We start from the raw sequence: 17,787 nt of genomic DNA on the forward strand, positions 1-17,787 counted from the left end.
GAAAAGGTATTTACCTGGCACTGAAATAATATAAAAATAAATGCCAAGCAAGTCTTCCTGGGGAGAGTATTCCTTATTCAAGGCACCACAGGAGCCTGTTCCCATATTGCCACCTGCCATAGCTGTGATGCTGTAAGAATGACTTTAAGGCACAGCTGGATTCATATGGAGAAAGATGTTCCAATAGATATCCTGATCTCAGGTAATGAAAGCCTAAAAGGTTAGCATTATGTCAGCCATAAAGTTGGGAGGAACATAACATGCTTTCACCCAACACTAAGGAAAGTTTTATTTTCTGTCTCTTCCTGGAAACCTTGTTGAATTCTGTTGTAGCACTATTGGCTAAGCATAGTTTTTGAATTCTATCATTCACATGGTGTCCCAGGAATGTAAAAGGAGCTCTGCGGGATCAGACCAAAGGCCCTTGTAGAATAGCATCCTGTTCTTGCAGAGGCCGACCAGATGTCTATGGGAAGCTCACAAGCAATATCTCACACTTGTGGATTCCAGCAACTGGTATTCAGAGGCATACTGTCTCTGACAGTGGAGATAAAACATGGCCATCTTCATTAGTCACCAGGAGACCCTGACAGTACTGATTGCCATCAGGCATCACACTACTGAGTGAGTGAGTGAGTGAGGATAATAATTGCATTTGGTAACAAAAGAACAGTCATATGAATTTGCCTGAATTAAGCTATTAAATATTTACCCTTCTTTCAGGTTCCCTTTTTAATACCCCTTTTGACAGTTGGAAGCAGTTTTTGGCCTTAAAAATGGCATTTTGCAATGTTACTTTGTTCTGTTTACCTAATTGACATCTTGATTGCATACTACGATTAATGAAATTAGTGGTGATCATTTTGCTCTCCATCATTTATGTATATTGGGCCCTCTGCAACCCTGGTGCCCAAGGATATTGTAGTTAACTTGCTGGTCATCTATCAATGTGGTAAAATGGCAACACGGTGTTGAATGCAATTGCCTGAGATCAAACACTATTCTTAAGAAAATGGTTGCAATTCAAGTAAAATGAGCTCCAGGGATTAATTTGGTCCATCATCCCTTAAGCCTTCACTAGCATCCCTTTTTAATTTGTCATGTAAAGGAACTTTAAAGTGTGCAAAGTTTGCTTTGCAGAGTGTTATTAACTAGAAGGATTCTGGATTAATTTAGCAGCCAGGTCTGCTCTTTCAGCCATAAGCCATGCTGTCAGGGAAACCTAATTACACTTTAAGTGGGATGCAAATGAGTTGTGACACTACATCATTTCACATGAAAGGTTCATTACTTACATTAAGTCGAACAATGCTCTTTCCTAAGCATGGGCTCATTACAATTTTTTGTATATTTTAACATGGTCAACTGTGAGTATGGCATTTGGCACTGCTAAATACGAGCTAAGCTTTTCCTTTAATATGTTTCTTCTTAACTTCATGGTTTCATTTTAAGCTTTTTGCTTCATGAGTTACACATTCATGCGGACATGTGCACACATGAACACACATGTACACAGAGTTATGAAATAATTTTAAAAACCTGTTCTAAAGTCATCCACCTAGTTCAGTGGAATGCTATGGATTCAGATTTTCCTTCTTTTGGTGTATTCAGCAACAGAGGTATGGCACATTCCTCTCATATTATTTTAAACACATGAGCCTCATTTGGAAAATATATACCCCAGTCACTTATGTTTGAAAAAATATTGATTGGTACCATTTCTCACCTGTGCTCTTTGGTAGGTTTTTGGCAAGAAAAAGAAAAAGAAAAGAAAAGAAAGACATTTTGTCTGGCAATGTTTTCAGACCTAGGACTCACTTTTAACCCAAACATGCATTTGGGAACCGATTTCTTAATCTTTTACCATGTGAATGCAAAGTAGTAGTGCTCCTGATGCAAACTACCTTGAATGAGGCTGTGACCCACTAGTGGGTCTCAACCCACCAGTTGAAGAGCAATGCAATAAATCACTCCAGTGAGGCAACAATCCTGGCCAAAAATCTCCTAATGACAAAACTCTTGTTTGTTCACATTCCATGAATTCAACACAAGCCCAGGCATTGAAGCCACTGAATTCTGTTTAATTGAACCCAATCTTCCCCCATAAACCAAGGTTTTAAAAAGCCCATAGGAGAATATAAATTGAAGCACTGCAAAACTTTAAATGAGAGCCAATGTTATTCATACTCAAAGTAGACCTAATAGGCTTCTAATTAATGTCAGTGAGCCTACTCTGAGCATGACTTGGTTGGAAATCACCCACTGAATTGTTTTCATAACTAGTGCACATGCAGCAAGTTAGAAAAGTTGAAGAGAGAGAATCCCTATAAATCATGTCACTGAAGATAATAGAATACTGAATCATTTCCTATCAGCGAGACTAAGATTATATATACAACTGAAGATTAGAGCAGAATAGTTGCTTATTTTTTTAACCTTGTCTATAGTGTACATTATGGCTAGTGAGCTAGTGAGAGAGAAGTCAGGCTTTGCTCAAGCTTTTAGATGCTTTAATTGCCATGCTTTTTTCTCAAGGGACCCTAGGAAATGTAGTCCAGGGAAGAGATGGGGCTTTCTAACAGAAGATTTTGACACCTTCACAGAACTACCAAGTTCCTTGTGGAAAACAATGGCAAAAGATGTTTAGAACCTACTTGGATGTGTAGCCATGTTGTGTCTTAAAAACCCAGAAAAAGCTTCCTTGTGTACTAGTTGGCTTCATGGTGAGCGTAATAGTCTGAGGCGGGCCCAACTCCAGGTTTCAGGGGAGTACATTAATGAGGGAGGCCTGTGCTTGCTTGTCAATAGCAGAAGTACTTCGCAGCTGACTAGGAGCTGGCATTTTCATTTCCCACAATGTCTTGAAGCACTCAATGTATTGTCAGTCCACAGCATTGGAAAAACCAAGATGACGTGTTGCACACCTAGCTCGCCTGATGTGGATAGCCTGGAGTTTTGAATGCCATTGCAAAAATGGAAGCATCCATTCAAAATAGATGTATGATGAGGCATGGCGGGGAGTGGGGGGGGGGCGAGAATCCTGGATTTGCAGAGGTACAAAAAATAGGGGGGAAATATCAACAGAACAGAGTAATGAGGACTGCACACTTGGTACAAAAAGCTGACTGACTGAAGAGAGGGGGAAATGAATTTTTGCTGGAATCTTGAAAAGCAGCACCCTGCACTGAACCATTTTGTTGCAGGCCCCATCTCCTTGTCTTTTAGAGCAGGGATGTCTAACGCCACTTTCTACTTGCACAGAATACTTGAAAATATTGTAGAATGTCATCACACAGAATAATAAAGACTTTGTTGAGACTACCGTGAGGAGGATAACTGAAACCAGGCAGAAAATTAGAATCTCTGACAAATCTTAAAACTGTTGACTATAAATATATTTTGGAGCACTTTCAGCCAAGAAGTATTTTTGAGTGGGCAGCTTGATTGGCTCAGTTCTGGAGATGTGAGAAATAACCAATATTTACATTTCAAAGGGAGATACCTTGAAAGAAACTGTTCAGTATCTCTGCAGGCAACAGCCAAATTGGAATTATTTTCCTATAAGATTATGAAGCAAAAGTTGCAGGATGTGACAGATGAAAGGAAAATTGATCATGCAGTAAGACCAAATTCTCACAATGGCATTCACAAATATTGTTGGTGAAGTGATTCCTAAAAGAGCACTCGGCAGAGTGAGCTGCTACTCAGGGTGTAAAATGGGCTCCCAGTCTGATGTGCTTGTAATAATCCCCCTCCCCTTCATTTCAAAGGTATAAGGCCTCTTTAATCAGTATAACATTTATGCACATAAATGTAAATTTCCATGTAATGCAAACAAAATTTAAAATGCAATGCATTAAAAAGACGAGTATTTATCTTTCTGCATGTACAACCAACATGTACATGCAGCCACAGACACAAACATGCAGTCCTCCTGGGAGGGTACATGGTGTTCTCTTCTGCTTCGGGACAGCCTCCTTCCACTAACACACACGAGTCAGATCCCAGAGTTTAAATTAGGCATGCCTCAGGCTCAAGAACTTCAGAAAGATTTGGTTGGATTGAGAGGATACAGTGACATGCCCCTAGTAATCTAAAGGCAAAGGGAATCGACCAGGGTCTCTTACTTTCAAAGCTATGGATAGATAAAAAACCAGACTGTGGTACCCCAGATGTATCGATTGTTTATTCAGGGATTCCTATACCTCCTTTTACCAAATGGTTGTAGGGACGTTTGCAAACATAAATACATAATATAAAATGATTTTTAAAGGGAAACAAAAACAATATCGGAAACTCGGCAGCAGTTTTAACAATCACATAATTGCTCAATACCTATATTCTATTTAACACTTCTTCTGTACCAAAGGTGTGCTGGAAGACGTGCATTTTTATTTGTCTCCTAAAGGAAAGCTTATGGCTGGAGTCCATTTTAGCAGCTGCATGAAGGAGTGTGTACACAGCCTAAGGATGACGAAACTGGCAGTCAGTACTAGGCTAGTTGTAAGAAAGAAGGCAGGTAGGTGAGAGCTGACTAAAGGCAGTCTGAGATAGGTGGGGCAGTGCCCCATTCACTCCAATGGACCAATATTCACTTCCAGCATATTTCGCAATGTGATAAAAAGTGCCAAGGGCATACAGTTGGTGTTTTGTTGCAAACTTTGTGATAAAATCCACATTATTCCTCTCCCCCTGGCCCTGTTAGATGCTACTTGAACTGAAGGGTCCACAATAAAAAAATATTGTGCTTACCCGTGTTTGTTAAATATTGCCAAGGATTGAGGCTCTTGGATTGCACGTTCCACTACTGGTGGTGAGTGTGCTGTGCTTTTAGCAATGCTCCTCCAGTCCTTTAAGCCATTTGTACTTAAAGACAAAAGAACGTTCAGCAAATCTCTTAATAATGACAATTTAGTCTCTATTCATCCCCTTGGTGTTTACTGCATCAGCGTTAATCATGTGGTATGCATGTGTGCTGTAAATATTTTTATTGAATACCCACCATAATGAATTGAGTAAAATTATAGCCTATTATTGTAAAAGTACCATTTCCCCCCTAGCTTAACAAGCAGCCTGCAGCTTCTGCATCTGTGAACTGTCTTCATCTCAATGGCTGTTGCTCTTTTGCATGCAAACGTATGTCAAGGGAAAAGGGTTGTCTCTAATGCGCCCAGTGCAGTTGTATGCAGTCTTGTACTGTACTCATTTCTGCTGCCGCCACCCCCACCAAAAGATAAACCGCAGTATCCTGGTGGTGGCAGCAAAGTACACATAAGCAGCCAAACCCCAGAGCTCATAAACAAGCAAAGAGATTAATGATGCCGTGCAAAAGTCATGATGACTCTGACTAAATGCATCAGACTTTCCTGGTTCCAAAAGATAGTATGGATAAAGGGGTGGGATGGGGAATGTGTGATATATTTATCGGCTGGGTTTTAATTGTACTGTGCTATGTCCAAAAATTCTTAACATAATTGTTGGGCAGCAATTGGACGAGAAACGTCTCTTATCCTCCCCCCCCCCCATTAGCACAAATGTTTTGCAAAAAATGTGTGCTTATAGCTTTCTGTCATTGTCTGTTGTTCCTCACTGTTTTTATTTTCAGCTGCTTTCTTCATGATCTTGAAATCCCCTCTCCCTCTCTTTTCTTCTTCTAATGTCTTCACTACCCATAAAGGTGTGATTAACGAGATGGGAAATGCATGTTCTAATAACAGATTGCAAAGGAGATCATATTAGACAGCCGGCAAGGCTCCTTTATTCCAAAGTGTACATACAATAACAGTCTGGCAGACATGAGTTATGGATGCGGCACCTTGAATAACAGCCACCGTATCACCTGGGAATGCCAATGGCAATATTATTAAAATGTGGTGGGGGGGACCCTCATTGCCAAACTGTAACTGTTGCTTTCAGTGTTGAACTTGTTTGTCAATATGCTCATTGGGAGGAATCAGTACAGCTTCTGTCCATGATGATTTTCAAGTTAGCAACATGGTGTGTGAGGTTTTTTTTTTTTTTAAAAAAAAAAGTTTCAGTTTAAATAGATGACATTTTTAGAGGGCAGTGCTTAAGGCTTCTAAGAAGACAGATGTTGGGCTTGCTTCTATTATTATATTTCTACTCACATTTTAGCCAATTTTGGCTCAATGTGGCTTACTGTTAGGATCTATATACAGGTACAACTATGAACCTGATACATAAATCCTGGGGTACCCAACATGGCACGGTGCACCGAGAAGTCTACCATGATTACTTGTCCCTTCCAATTTTCTAACGAGGAGGGTTTGACATTTTAAATTGTTTTTTTGGGGGGAGGTGTTGCATATTTGGGTGAGGTGTCACCTGCATTTTTGTTCGTGTTGTTTCCAGGTGTGTGTCTGTGGTGCTTTGCCTGGGTTTTTTTTTGGGGGGGGGGGATACGGAATTTAAGCATCAATCTTAAAATAAGTATTTTGTGGTACCCACAACAATTCCATAGATTTCCAAATGCTTTCGACAGGTCCAAAAGTGTATACCTCTTCATCTTTGCATTTCACAAGCCCTCTTCAGGTAATCAAAAAGCACACCTATGAGGGCACAGTATTATTATTATTATTATTATTATTATTATTATTATTATTATTATACTGCCCTATACCTGGAGGTCTCAGGGCGGTTCATATAAAAAGATCACAGTATATAAAATAAAAATAGAAGCAATAATTCAATAATATCCCCCCCAAGAGCCACATTTTAAAAGGGTATGGGATGTTGATCAGGTCAACCAAAGCCTGGTTAAAAAGCAATGTTTTTGCCTGGCGCCTAAAGGTGTATAATGAAGGTGCCATGGAATGCCATGCAGGTGTGTGAATTGTTTTTTTAAAAGAGAAATACAGATAAAGAAGCGAAGAGGAATGATGACAAAGGGCTTAGCATACAAAATAGGAAATGCTGCATGCAGTTATTCCTAATCCTAACTCAAATCAAAACTCAGGTAGGTAGCCGTGTTGGTCTGATGCAGTTGAAATAAAAAAATGGGAAAATAGTCCAGTAGCACCTTAGAGACCAACTAAGTTTGTTTTAGGTATAAGCTTTCTGAAGAATATCTGAAGAAGTGTGCATGCACACGAAAGCTTATACCAAGAACAAACTTAGTTGGTCTCTAAGATGCTAGTGGACAATTTTTAAATTTTTTATTTCAAATCAGGACTGAAACTTTGCATGACTGGTGTTGTTTTTAAAGAAAAAGAAAAAAGAAAGAATTAGGAAAGAATAGAACATAACTCTTGAAGGCTTTCCTGCAAAAGGCCAAGCATTGCTAATGAGGCATGAGATTAAGGCAGGCCTACAAAACCTCTGACCCACCAAGCCGGACAGAGCTCATTAGCCACGGTTCATGCATGCATTGCTTTGCTTTTTCATGCAGCGCATGGTTAAGCTATGGAACTCCCATAGGTGGCAGTAATGGCTACCAACTAGGAAGGCTTCAAAAAACTAGGAAGGCAAGTTCATGGAGGACAAGGCCATCCACAGTTGCTAGCCATGGTGGCTGTGCCCTGCCTCTGGTGTCAGAGGCAGTATGTCTCTGAATACCTGTTGCTGGGAACAGCAGGTGGCCTGAGTATTGTTGTGCTCCTGTCCAGCTTGCAGGTTTCCTGATTGGCCACTGTGAGAACAGGATGTTAGGTGAGATGGGTGATTGGCCTGACCCATAATAATAATAATATTTTTTTTTATTTATATCCCGCCCTCCCCAGCCGAAGCCGGGCTCAGGGCGGCTAACAACAATAAAATAATACAACATTCTAAAATCATTTCATTATAAAGTTAATTCAACTCAAATTGATGGCAACCACTAGGCTAAAGTTCTGTGAAGATTGCCAACAGAGGGAGTCAGGCTGTGCCCTGACTAAAGGCCTGGTGGAACAGCTCTGTCTTGCAGGCCCTGCGGAAAGATGTCAAGTCCCACAGGGCCCTAGCCTCTTGTGACAGAGCGTTCCACCAGATCAGAGCCATAGCTGAAAAAGCCCTGGCTCAAGTTGAGGCCAGCCTAACCTTTCTGTGGCCTGGGACCTTCAGGATGTTTTTGTTTGAAGACCGTAAGTTCCTCTGTGGGACATACCAGGAGACATACCATCAGGACATACCATCAGGCTCATCTTATGTCCTTATGTAGAAGCTGCCTTATATGGAGCTACACAATTAACCCATCTGGTTAAGTACTGGCAGAAGCTCTCAAGAGTATTAAGCAGGTGTCTTTCTTAGCTCTAACTAGAGCTGTTGGGGATTGAACATAGAACTTTCTGCATGCAGAGCCTGTGCTAAGTTCCCTCCCCTACGTAGAAAGGTTGCTCAATTGTAAAATATTAACTAAGGGTTCCTAATGATAGGAACATGAACACTTGTCTGGTAAGGGTGCGGTGATCTCCTTTAAAAACTTTTTTATTATATGGGAAAATACGTAAGGAAAATAATATTGCATCTGGAGTAGTTGGCCTTCGAGCTCTCGTTGCTTGAATATATGCACCTGGAATATGTCTTGTGAGGATAGCATAGCAAGATTGTGTTAGATAATGTTACGAGCACCAGTTCTCTCAACAAGCCTGCGTTTGGCTCTCTAGTTCACCTGTGACCAACAATTTAGCGAGTCTAGCAGCGAGCAGAAAGCGTGAAAGCACATAGAATGGTCTGCCAATTAAACTATAGGGCACTAAAATGCTCTAAAATGAAAGTGTTCTGGCTTCTCTTGAAATTACTTGCAATTTTCAGAAAGCTGAAGCACTAATCTTCTGAACCTCATTCCTGCCACAAAGATTGTAACAAGATGAAAAAGTTAAACTTTTTTTTAAGCGAGAAGAAAATACTGAGCCTGAAATAAGGATGAACAATCTTTTTATGAGTTGTTCTCTTACACTCAAGCCTGTAACACAATCTTCATTCTCTTTGGATAATAACCAATTTCTATTAGATTCTGTCTGCTGAAACTCATTTATATATATCTTCCGCATTTGCAAATGCACATTCCAATTTTCCACATTTCTATTAAATTGCTTTTCCCTGCAAACAAGTGACAAGTTTGAGCTTGTATCTATCCTTGCGCAAGTGTAAGGTAGTTTAAGCAATCAATTGCCCCCTTCCCTTCCTCCCTGATGTAGACCCTTGTATCCTCAGATAACCCCTGCTTCTGGGGTTGGGGAGACTCACCAGATGTTTCAGGCTCTGTCTTGTGGACTGGAGTGGGGAGGAGGAATCATCTGAAATCAGGTAATGGAATGAAAATCCACGGTGTCTAAGCATCTTTCATTTAACAAGGAATGACATGGATGGTTTCCCTCCTGCCCGAATATACTGCCAAAGATGAACCAGTTTCATTTAGAAATCCCAGTTACTGAAGCCTGTGTTAAAGGACTATACTATATAGGGAATTATTGCTACTATTTTCATGGTGAAGAACTTGACATTTATTTCACATGCCCTGTGGCCCAAAGTAACGTATAAATTCCACACCTAGGCCCAGTTCATACAATTTCCCACCCATCAAAAAATGGTCCGGTTTATTTATTGGAAGATCCTCCTTGCACAGTGGCCCTATAGATGCAGTCATGCACAGGAAGCAATGCTTGAGGCAGAATAGCCCTGTTGACAATTGCTGCTTCCTAGCATCCATTTGCATGAGTGTGGCAGCACATTTTCAGCTGTGCAACGTTTGTGTGAATTGTGTTGGTGCCTGTCAATATTATATGCCAGGTATCTTCATTATGCTATTGTAGGAGGACGATTTTACAGCATATGGGCCAGTCCAAGGAAGGGCCTATTTGCATACAGCAGTATCTTTGGAGGCCTAGGATAACATGTGAATAGTGAAGGTGGCCCCTACAACACCCCCGCTTTTCCACCACACAAACAGGATTGATGCTGAGTGAGTATATGGACCAGAATTTGGTCCTATGCACTAATAGGAGAATGGGGGGGGGAGGGGGGTACATCTCCCTGTCATTTTTTGTTTTGTTTTATATGCTACTGACAATGGAATGAAGTTAATCTGTGTGCCAGGATGGGTGTTGAATGATTCTCCCAGACATGCTGTATGGCCACCAGTTGCTTCTCTGGGTAATTTACAAGGTTCCCCGCTGTATGATAAAGCACAGGTGCTAAAACTGTCATCCCGAGCAATGATTTATTAGTTTTCGTGGTAGTACAGCCCTTATGTAGCAGGCACTAAATCAAGAGAATGTATACAGAAATAATATGTTTTCCGAAGATGACCCATGGAGACTCTTTAACTGTTCTTGCCCTTTTACCACTGCTGTTGGTTTTGCCATCTCTTCTCATTATTTTAAAACCCACAGGATTCACTTTCTGTCTTAATTCCTAAGCAGCCAAGGCTGCTTCAGTGCTAGTTTTATTGCTGTGGATATCTAGTTGAAATGTCATACCACTAAGGAGCCAAGGCTAACACAGAAAAGGAGAGACACCCCAGGGCGAAATGGGATCATAAAGAAATTTTGAAGGCTGCAGCAAATCTTCCCTAGTCTGTCCTTCTTTTTGGCATCGTTGGCATATGGGGAAAATTTGTCTCTGTGTTTCAGTCCAGAGCATATTTTCTCCACAAGAAAGGCTTCTTCAAGGAAATTTGTTCAAAGGTCTCATCTTCTTGCATTCCTGACAGTGACTATCAATCAAAGTCATTGCCTGTTGATTATCTGAGTACCCTTTGAACGGATTTGAGAAATCTTTAATTACTATTAAATGCCTGCCAAGTGTGGACGGAGGGGGGGGGAATTCAGTCAGTCAATCAAAGTGCAAGTCTAGTGTGGATGCTGAATTTTAATGAGACAGCAGTTGGGAGAAGGAGGTGAAACAAGACAAGTTGAGTTGAGTACAAGAGGAGGAGTACTTCATGAAAGGAAGGAAGTATATAGAAAGCAGAAAGGGGTCTTGCTAACTAAACAAGGATGCCTCTTACCGATTGCACTGATCACTTTCTAATTTGTGATGTTGCATCCTTATGGTGCTACAACAGCTTTTAAAACAACAGGGGCATAGCATATGTTCCAGGATGCAACCTCAGTCCAGGGCAATGATGATACCCAAACAGATCTCTGCTTGAACCAAATGTGCCCATCAGAACACAGCCCTTGAATGAACAGGCTCTGTACTGCAGACACGTAAATGGGGGAAAGGTTGGGAAAGACTGTTTAGAAAGTCTCTGTCTCTCATAACATAGAGTATCACTTTAACTCTCATGTTAATGGAGTAGGAAGGAGCTTATGGAAGAACATTGTTTTGAGACCTCCTCAACACAGAAATCTCTTTATTCTCAAGCCTCTTTGTTCCAGGGACTTCCTTAAGGACTACTATAAGGGTCACATGCCTGAATATACCGTTGACATTTCAAAATGTTTATTCGGGTGCCTTACTAAGATCAGGAAGTGTTACCACCACTTCCCCCCTATGGTTTCGAATGGACACACCCCATTATTATTCCAAGGCATTAGGGATTGCTGCTGTTTTGCCAGGTACTCCCTGACACCTCTGGCAGGCACATTAGTTGGAATAATAGAGAGATGCAGGATGAAGGGTGGTCCTGGCTTGATTATTTAACTTTTCTAGTTTGAGGTCAGCTTGAAGCCAGCTGCAAAAGCAGCAAACATTGTCCCCCAAGGCCAATTTGTTGCAAAGAGAGCAATTGATACTACTGGTGCCAAGAGGATTTGAACTGGGGCTTTAAAAGAGATAAATAAGTCACAAAAAAAGAGCACGAGGTGAAATGGAGATGAAATTAGAGGGTTATAGTCAGGCACATTTCATTAGCACCAAGATCATAATTTGGCTCCAGTCATAGCGACTGGAATAGAAACTGGTTGTAAATAAAAGAGACATGGTTGATTTTACTGCCTATGATATGGAATTAAGACATATTTCTTGATCTGAAACAAGGGCCAACCAGCATAATGAGAGTCAGCCATGAAATGTTGGAGGTATCTCTTGTCTATTGGTTGGAGCAAAACCAGATTCACGGAGGTATAAACATAATTCACGGAAATGAGAAAGGTGATTAAAGGCCTTTTTCCTAGCCCTTTGCAGGGATAAATTACAAAAATGCTCTTTTTCTAGCTTCAGATGAAGTGGGTTTGTATAATAAACATTTCTGTAACATTCAGCTACTTTAGTCCAGACAGCTCAATTAGGGCTATGTGATAAAATACAACTTCAGTACACTTTCTGAGCACTTAATGTGACTGAAAGCCTGTTAGGAAGAAATCTCAGAGAAAATAGGTCCTGTCAAGTGTTTAAGGAAATTGAATTGGTGCCGTATTTAACTCACAGATCTGAAAACCAGAAGATAAGCGGGATACTAAAGTAATTTAATTATATTGTCATATTGGAGTTTCATTTCTTTTTTGAGCCTCCTTTATTATTATATTTAATACATTAAAATGCTATAGAGGAAAAAGCACAAAGAAGCTGTAAAGGAACAAGCAGAAAGTTGAAAGAGGGAGTTCATTGTGCGTGCTGAGAAAACCCAAAATGTTCTAAGAGCGTGGCCACATGGGAACAACCCGTGCTCCTGATAACTGATAACAGCACAAAATGCATCAGTGTGCTGTTATGCCAGATTTGGCAAAAGCACATTGCTTGATCTTGTGTCTATGCGCAGGCTACAAATCCATCATACCTACCACATGGACAGACAGGGGATCTGTGAGACTGTGCCCAGGCACTGTGGATCTTATAGGAACCTTCTGCACTGAATGGCTGCATCCAAGACTGCCCCTACTGCAGATAGGTGGGTACCAAAGGCATGTACACAGGGTGTGCCTGGTGTATTCAGGCACACACTAGTGTTTTTAAATAATGGGGATCATGGTGAAGAGGAGAGAGTATAGAGGGGCAACTTGAATCCCTTAGATGTCAATACCATTGGAAGGGAGGAGGAAGGAAGAAGAGAGAGGGAGAGAGAAAGACAGACAGACAGAGACACAGAGAGAGATGCAGGCAGAATAAAAAGGATGGAATGGATCTGCAGCTCATGCCTGCATCTGTTTCTAGAAGCAGCAGGGTGTGTGTGATTGGCTCCTGTGGTGGCAGTAAGGAAGGAGGAGGGAAGATGAAGAAGCCTTAATCTGTTTTGGTCAACTTGGGTTAAAGATAGAGATCATGAAAATTGACTTTATCTTTGTAAAAGTCTGGTTATCATTACAGTAAAAAGAAAGAAAGAAAAGTATTTTGTGCCTCATTTTTTAAGTTTTTATTTTGTAAATAACGTCCAGCTGTTAATTTTTAAAAAGCTAAGTTTTAGCTTAGTAAAATAATTGTCCTTTATAACTGAGCATGAGCATGAACACATATTTAAAAAAATGTTCACCTTTAAAACAAATTTCCTTTAGTGCACACCCTAATGAAATGTGCTGCCCATGCCTATCGTGGTCAGATATATCTGATGTCACAACCATGTGTCATGCTTTCCCATGAAAAACCATTTAGGTAAAGGTAAAGGGACCCATGGGCATTAGGTCCAGTCGTGACCGACTCTGGGGTTGCGGCGCTCATCTCGCTTTATTGGCCGAGGGAGCCGGCGTACAGCTTCCGGGTCATGTGGCCAGCATGACTAAGCCGCTTCTGGTGAACCAGAGCAGCGCACGGAAACACCGTTTACCTTCCTGCCGGAGCGGTACCTATTTATCTACTTGCACTTTGACGTGCTTTCGAACTGCTAGGTTGGCAGGAGCAGGGGCCGAGCAACGGGAGCTCACTCTGTCACAGGGATTAGAATCGCCAACCTTCTGATCAGCAAGCCCTAGGCTCTGTGGTTTAACCAACAGCGCCACCCATGTCCCTGAAAAACGATTTACCAGAACCTAAAATGGTGTCTTTCCCCCTCCAGTTGATGTTCAGCATATGCTTAGTCTGAACCTGCCTGTAACACTATATACTTCTCTGTTTTGAAGCAAGTGTTAGTTTCAACCATTTTGAAAATGAACTGAACATATTTTTAAATTGGTTTGATCCAGGCAACCATGAGTACCGTGTTCATGTATAGAGGGAGGATAACACAGGGATAAGGAACCTGTGCCCCATCAGAAGTTGTTAGGTGGTACCTCCTTTCACCTCCGCCATGCTAGCTGGGGTTGATGGAAGTGGAAATCTAACAGCATCCAGCAGGTCAAAGATTCCCCATTCCTGTCATGGAGACTGCTAAAAGGGAACAGAAGGCCTGCTCTCTCCTCCCACATTCTCACCCAGCCTGCTTGCTCTGCATGGGGGGAAACAAAAGTTCATTCTTTGACTGGAAGAGGTGGAGTGATAGAAATATGGAAAATGATCACTAGTCTTCTCTTACTCCTTAATAGCCTGGCATAGGATTGGCCCTACAATGATCCGGGAGAGGAGCAAACAAGTTCAATTGCCCTCTGGCAATCCCTCTGCTCATGGCACTGTGGCTACAAACCCAAACATCGGTGAAGATTTAGAAATGCAATAAAGAAAAAATAGGATTTCATGGTTGTTACAAGATATATTCAGAATTGTTTTAAAATGCTGAATTGTTTTAAAGTTATCTCACTATAATTTCTTATTTCATCCCAAACTACAATCTGAGCTGGTTTTACACTGAATTCTAGTATGACTAACGGCACAACCTTCTACATCTCTAATAAGAAGTAGGTTCCTCTGAGTTCCATATAAATGTGTACAAGTTTTGTAGTTTAATTGATCTAAATCAGCACTTTCATGGCAGCTGAATATTGCAGAGACATTCCATCCTCCAGGTAATCTTGTTTTTCAGTGCTCCAAAGCTGCACTAATCCTGAAAGACAAGGTGAGAAAACAAACGGGTCATTTCATATATACACACATGCATCTCTTGATTCCTTGCTTGTGTGCTGATTCATAGCTACTGTACATGTGGGAGCTGAATCCTGCTAAATACATTGTCTTTTTTTCTCTGTGTTTTTGATATACTAAGATCACAGTCAAGTCATTACTATGATTACTGGATGCTGAAATCATCCAGTGATGAGTGTGGATGTAAGAACCAGCCTAATGTGATAAACTGTGTTTTCGACAGAGTGCTGCTTTGAGAATTGTGTTGTCTAGCAAAGCCAGGAGCCAAGCGCTGTTCACTTTATTTTCTCTGTGTTGAAAATGCTGTAGAAATGATGGTGGTTCTACACCAGCATGTTTTTCACATGCTGCTTGCTATTGTTCCGTGGCAGCCCATCATATGTTGGCTCTCCCCAGGAAAATATTTTCAGTACGTGTAGGCAGTAATTAGGCTTAAAGCCAGGAAACCTGTTTTGAAGAGGAGGGGTGGAATACAGTGTGAAAAGAGCGGTAAATGATCAGGTGTCACAGGAGGAACACAAGAAGCTGCTTTATACAAATGAGACAAATTGGTCTATCTACCTCAATATTGTCTACACTGATTGGTAGCAGCTTTCCAGGATTTTAGACAGGGTAACTACCAGGAGATGCTGAGGATTGAACCTAGGGCTTTTTACCACTGAACTATGGAGCCTGCAGAGCGAACATTGGGAAGGAGAGTCTTGGAAACATAATGGGGGAACAAGATCTGTTGGGCTGGTAATGCTGTGAGACCTTTCAATTTATGCTCAGGTTGTATATATATATGTAAATAAAGCCCTATATTAAAAAACAAGATATCTAGTAACCTTCATTCTAACGAAACCAAACCCAAGAAAAGCACTAGCAGCCTTGAAGTTTGTCACGGCTCAGAGACTGGGGTGCATGTAACAGTATTTTCAGAGTTGACTGATGTTTTCATCTTACTGATGTTTTTGCTCCTGCTCAGTTTCCCCACTATCATATTTCTAGTGATCATCATTGTTTTAAGTGATTTTTATGGGACCCATTTGGTGATGTCTACCTAAAACCCAGGGTAGAAGTATTCAAGGCAAATACTGATTAAACTATAGATAACACCCACAGAGACAGTTGCACAATCTGCCCACTGACAACATTCCAAAATAATAATAATAATAATAATAATAATAATAATAATAATAATAATAATAAATTTTATTTATATCCCGCCCTCCCCAGCCGAAGCCGGGCTCAGGGCGGCTAACAACACTAAAACAGTACAACATTAAAAACATTATAAAAATTAATTAAAATCAAAATTGATGGCAGCCATAAACTAAAGTTTTGTAAAGATTGCCAAAGGAGGGAGTCAGGCTGCGCCCCGACCAAAGGCCAGGTGGAACAGCTCTGTCTTGCAGGCCCTGCGGAAAGATGTCAAGTCCTGCAGGGCCCTTGTCTCTTGTGACAGAGCGTTCCACCAAGTCGGGGTCAGTACTGAAAAGGCCCTGGCTCTGGTTGAGGCCAGCCTAACCTCTCTGAGGCCTGGGACCTTCAAGGTGTTTTTATTTGAAGACCGTAAGTTCCTCTGTGGGGCATACCAGGAGAGGCGGTCCCGTAGGTACGAGGGCCCTAGGCCGTATAGGGCTTTGAAGGTTAAAACCAGCGCCTTAAACCTGATCCTGTACTCCACCGGGAGCCAGTGCAGCTGGTATAGCACCGGATGAATGTGATCTCTAAGGAAGACCCCGTAAGGAGTCTCGCTGCGGCATTCTGCACCCGCTGGAGTTTCTGGGTCAGTCTCAAGGGCAGCCCCACGTAGAGCGAGTTACAATAATCCAGTCTGGAGGTGACCGTCGGGTGGATCACAGTGGCTAGGTCAGGGCGAGAGAGGTAAGGAGCCAACTGCTTAGCTTGGCGGAGATGAAAAAATGCCGCCTTTGTTATAGCTGCAATCTGCGCCTCCATGGAGAGGGAGCAGCATAGGCAGCCAATGCAGCATAATGGGTCCCTGCCAGATGTTAAGATGTTTCTCTAACCTCCAGTTAAGAACACTCTCTGGCATTCCTCAGTCAGACTTCCTACACACTCTTTGTCATAAAGCATAGGAATTCAGCACAAACACGACAGAATTCAAGTGTTAATATAATCCAGTATAGGTGGTAATGTTGCTTGAATTAAGTACCCAGTCAGTGAAGACACTACTACCTCATTCTCCAAGACCTCAAGTAAGAACTAAAAGAGCACAACAGTGTTGATGGTAGCAGAATGAATGAATGAATGAATGAATGAATGTACATAGGTACAGTGTGGGTGTGTATGTGTTGGAGTGGTTCAACCCTCTCAAGCCAGCCCTGATGAGGATTGCAAACATGCCTCCTCCTGTCATCAGTTCAATCATTTGATGTGCAGGGAGGAAGCAGTAATTTCCCCTCCTCAGCTGATTTGCTTGCATGCATCAACTAAGGATGTGGGTATGTGCATGTGTGTGCATGCACACAAGGGTGTAGGGTAGAAACATAAACTTTTAGCCATGCCCATTGCTGGCATGTGGCCTTTGGAGAATTAGCCAAGAGTAAATGTGGCTGTTATGCCAAAAAATGTTAGCTATGCCTGATGTCCATCATTATCAAGCTTTTGAGGAAAGAGTGGGTGACAAATGTATAGATTCTGAAGGACTCTTCCAAAGAATGCTTTACACAGTGCAGGTGGCATGACATTACATGATTTTACCCCAAGGGTAAAACCCCAAAATTGGTCCTCGCACATAGCATGGAATAACATGAAGAAAATGCCTAGGACACCTACCCCACCCTACCCCATCTTTAGTTTGGAGAAAAACAGATCCAGGTCAGGGAATCTGGCTTGTATGTAGGCACCAATTATATCAAAATATGAGGGAACAGGTTGATAGGTCGTATTCTTGTGGGCATCTTTTATGGATCAGTGTCAGTAAACATTCAGTGGCTATGGAGTTACTGC

This window comes from Podarcis cretensis (genome assembly GCF_951804945.1).
Source record: "Podarcis cretensis genome assembly, chromosome: 9".
NCBI classification, from domain to species: Eukaryota; Metazoa; Chordata; class Lepidosauria; order Squamata; family Lacertidae; genus Podarcis; species Podarcis cretensis.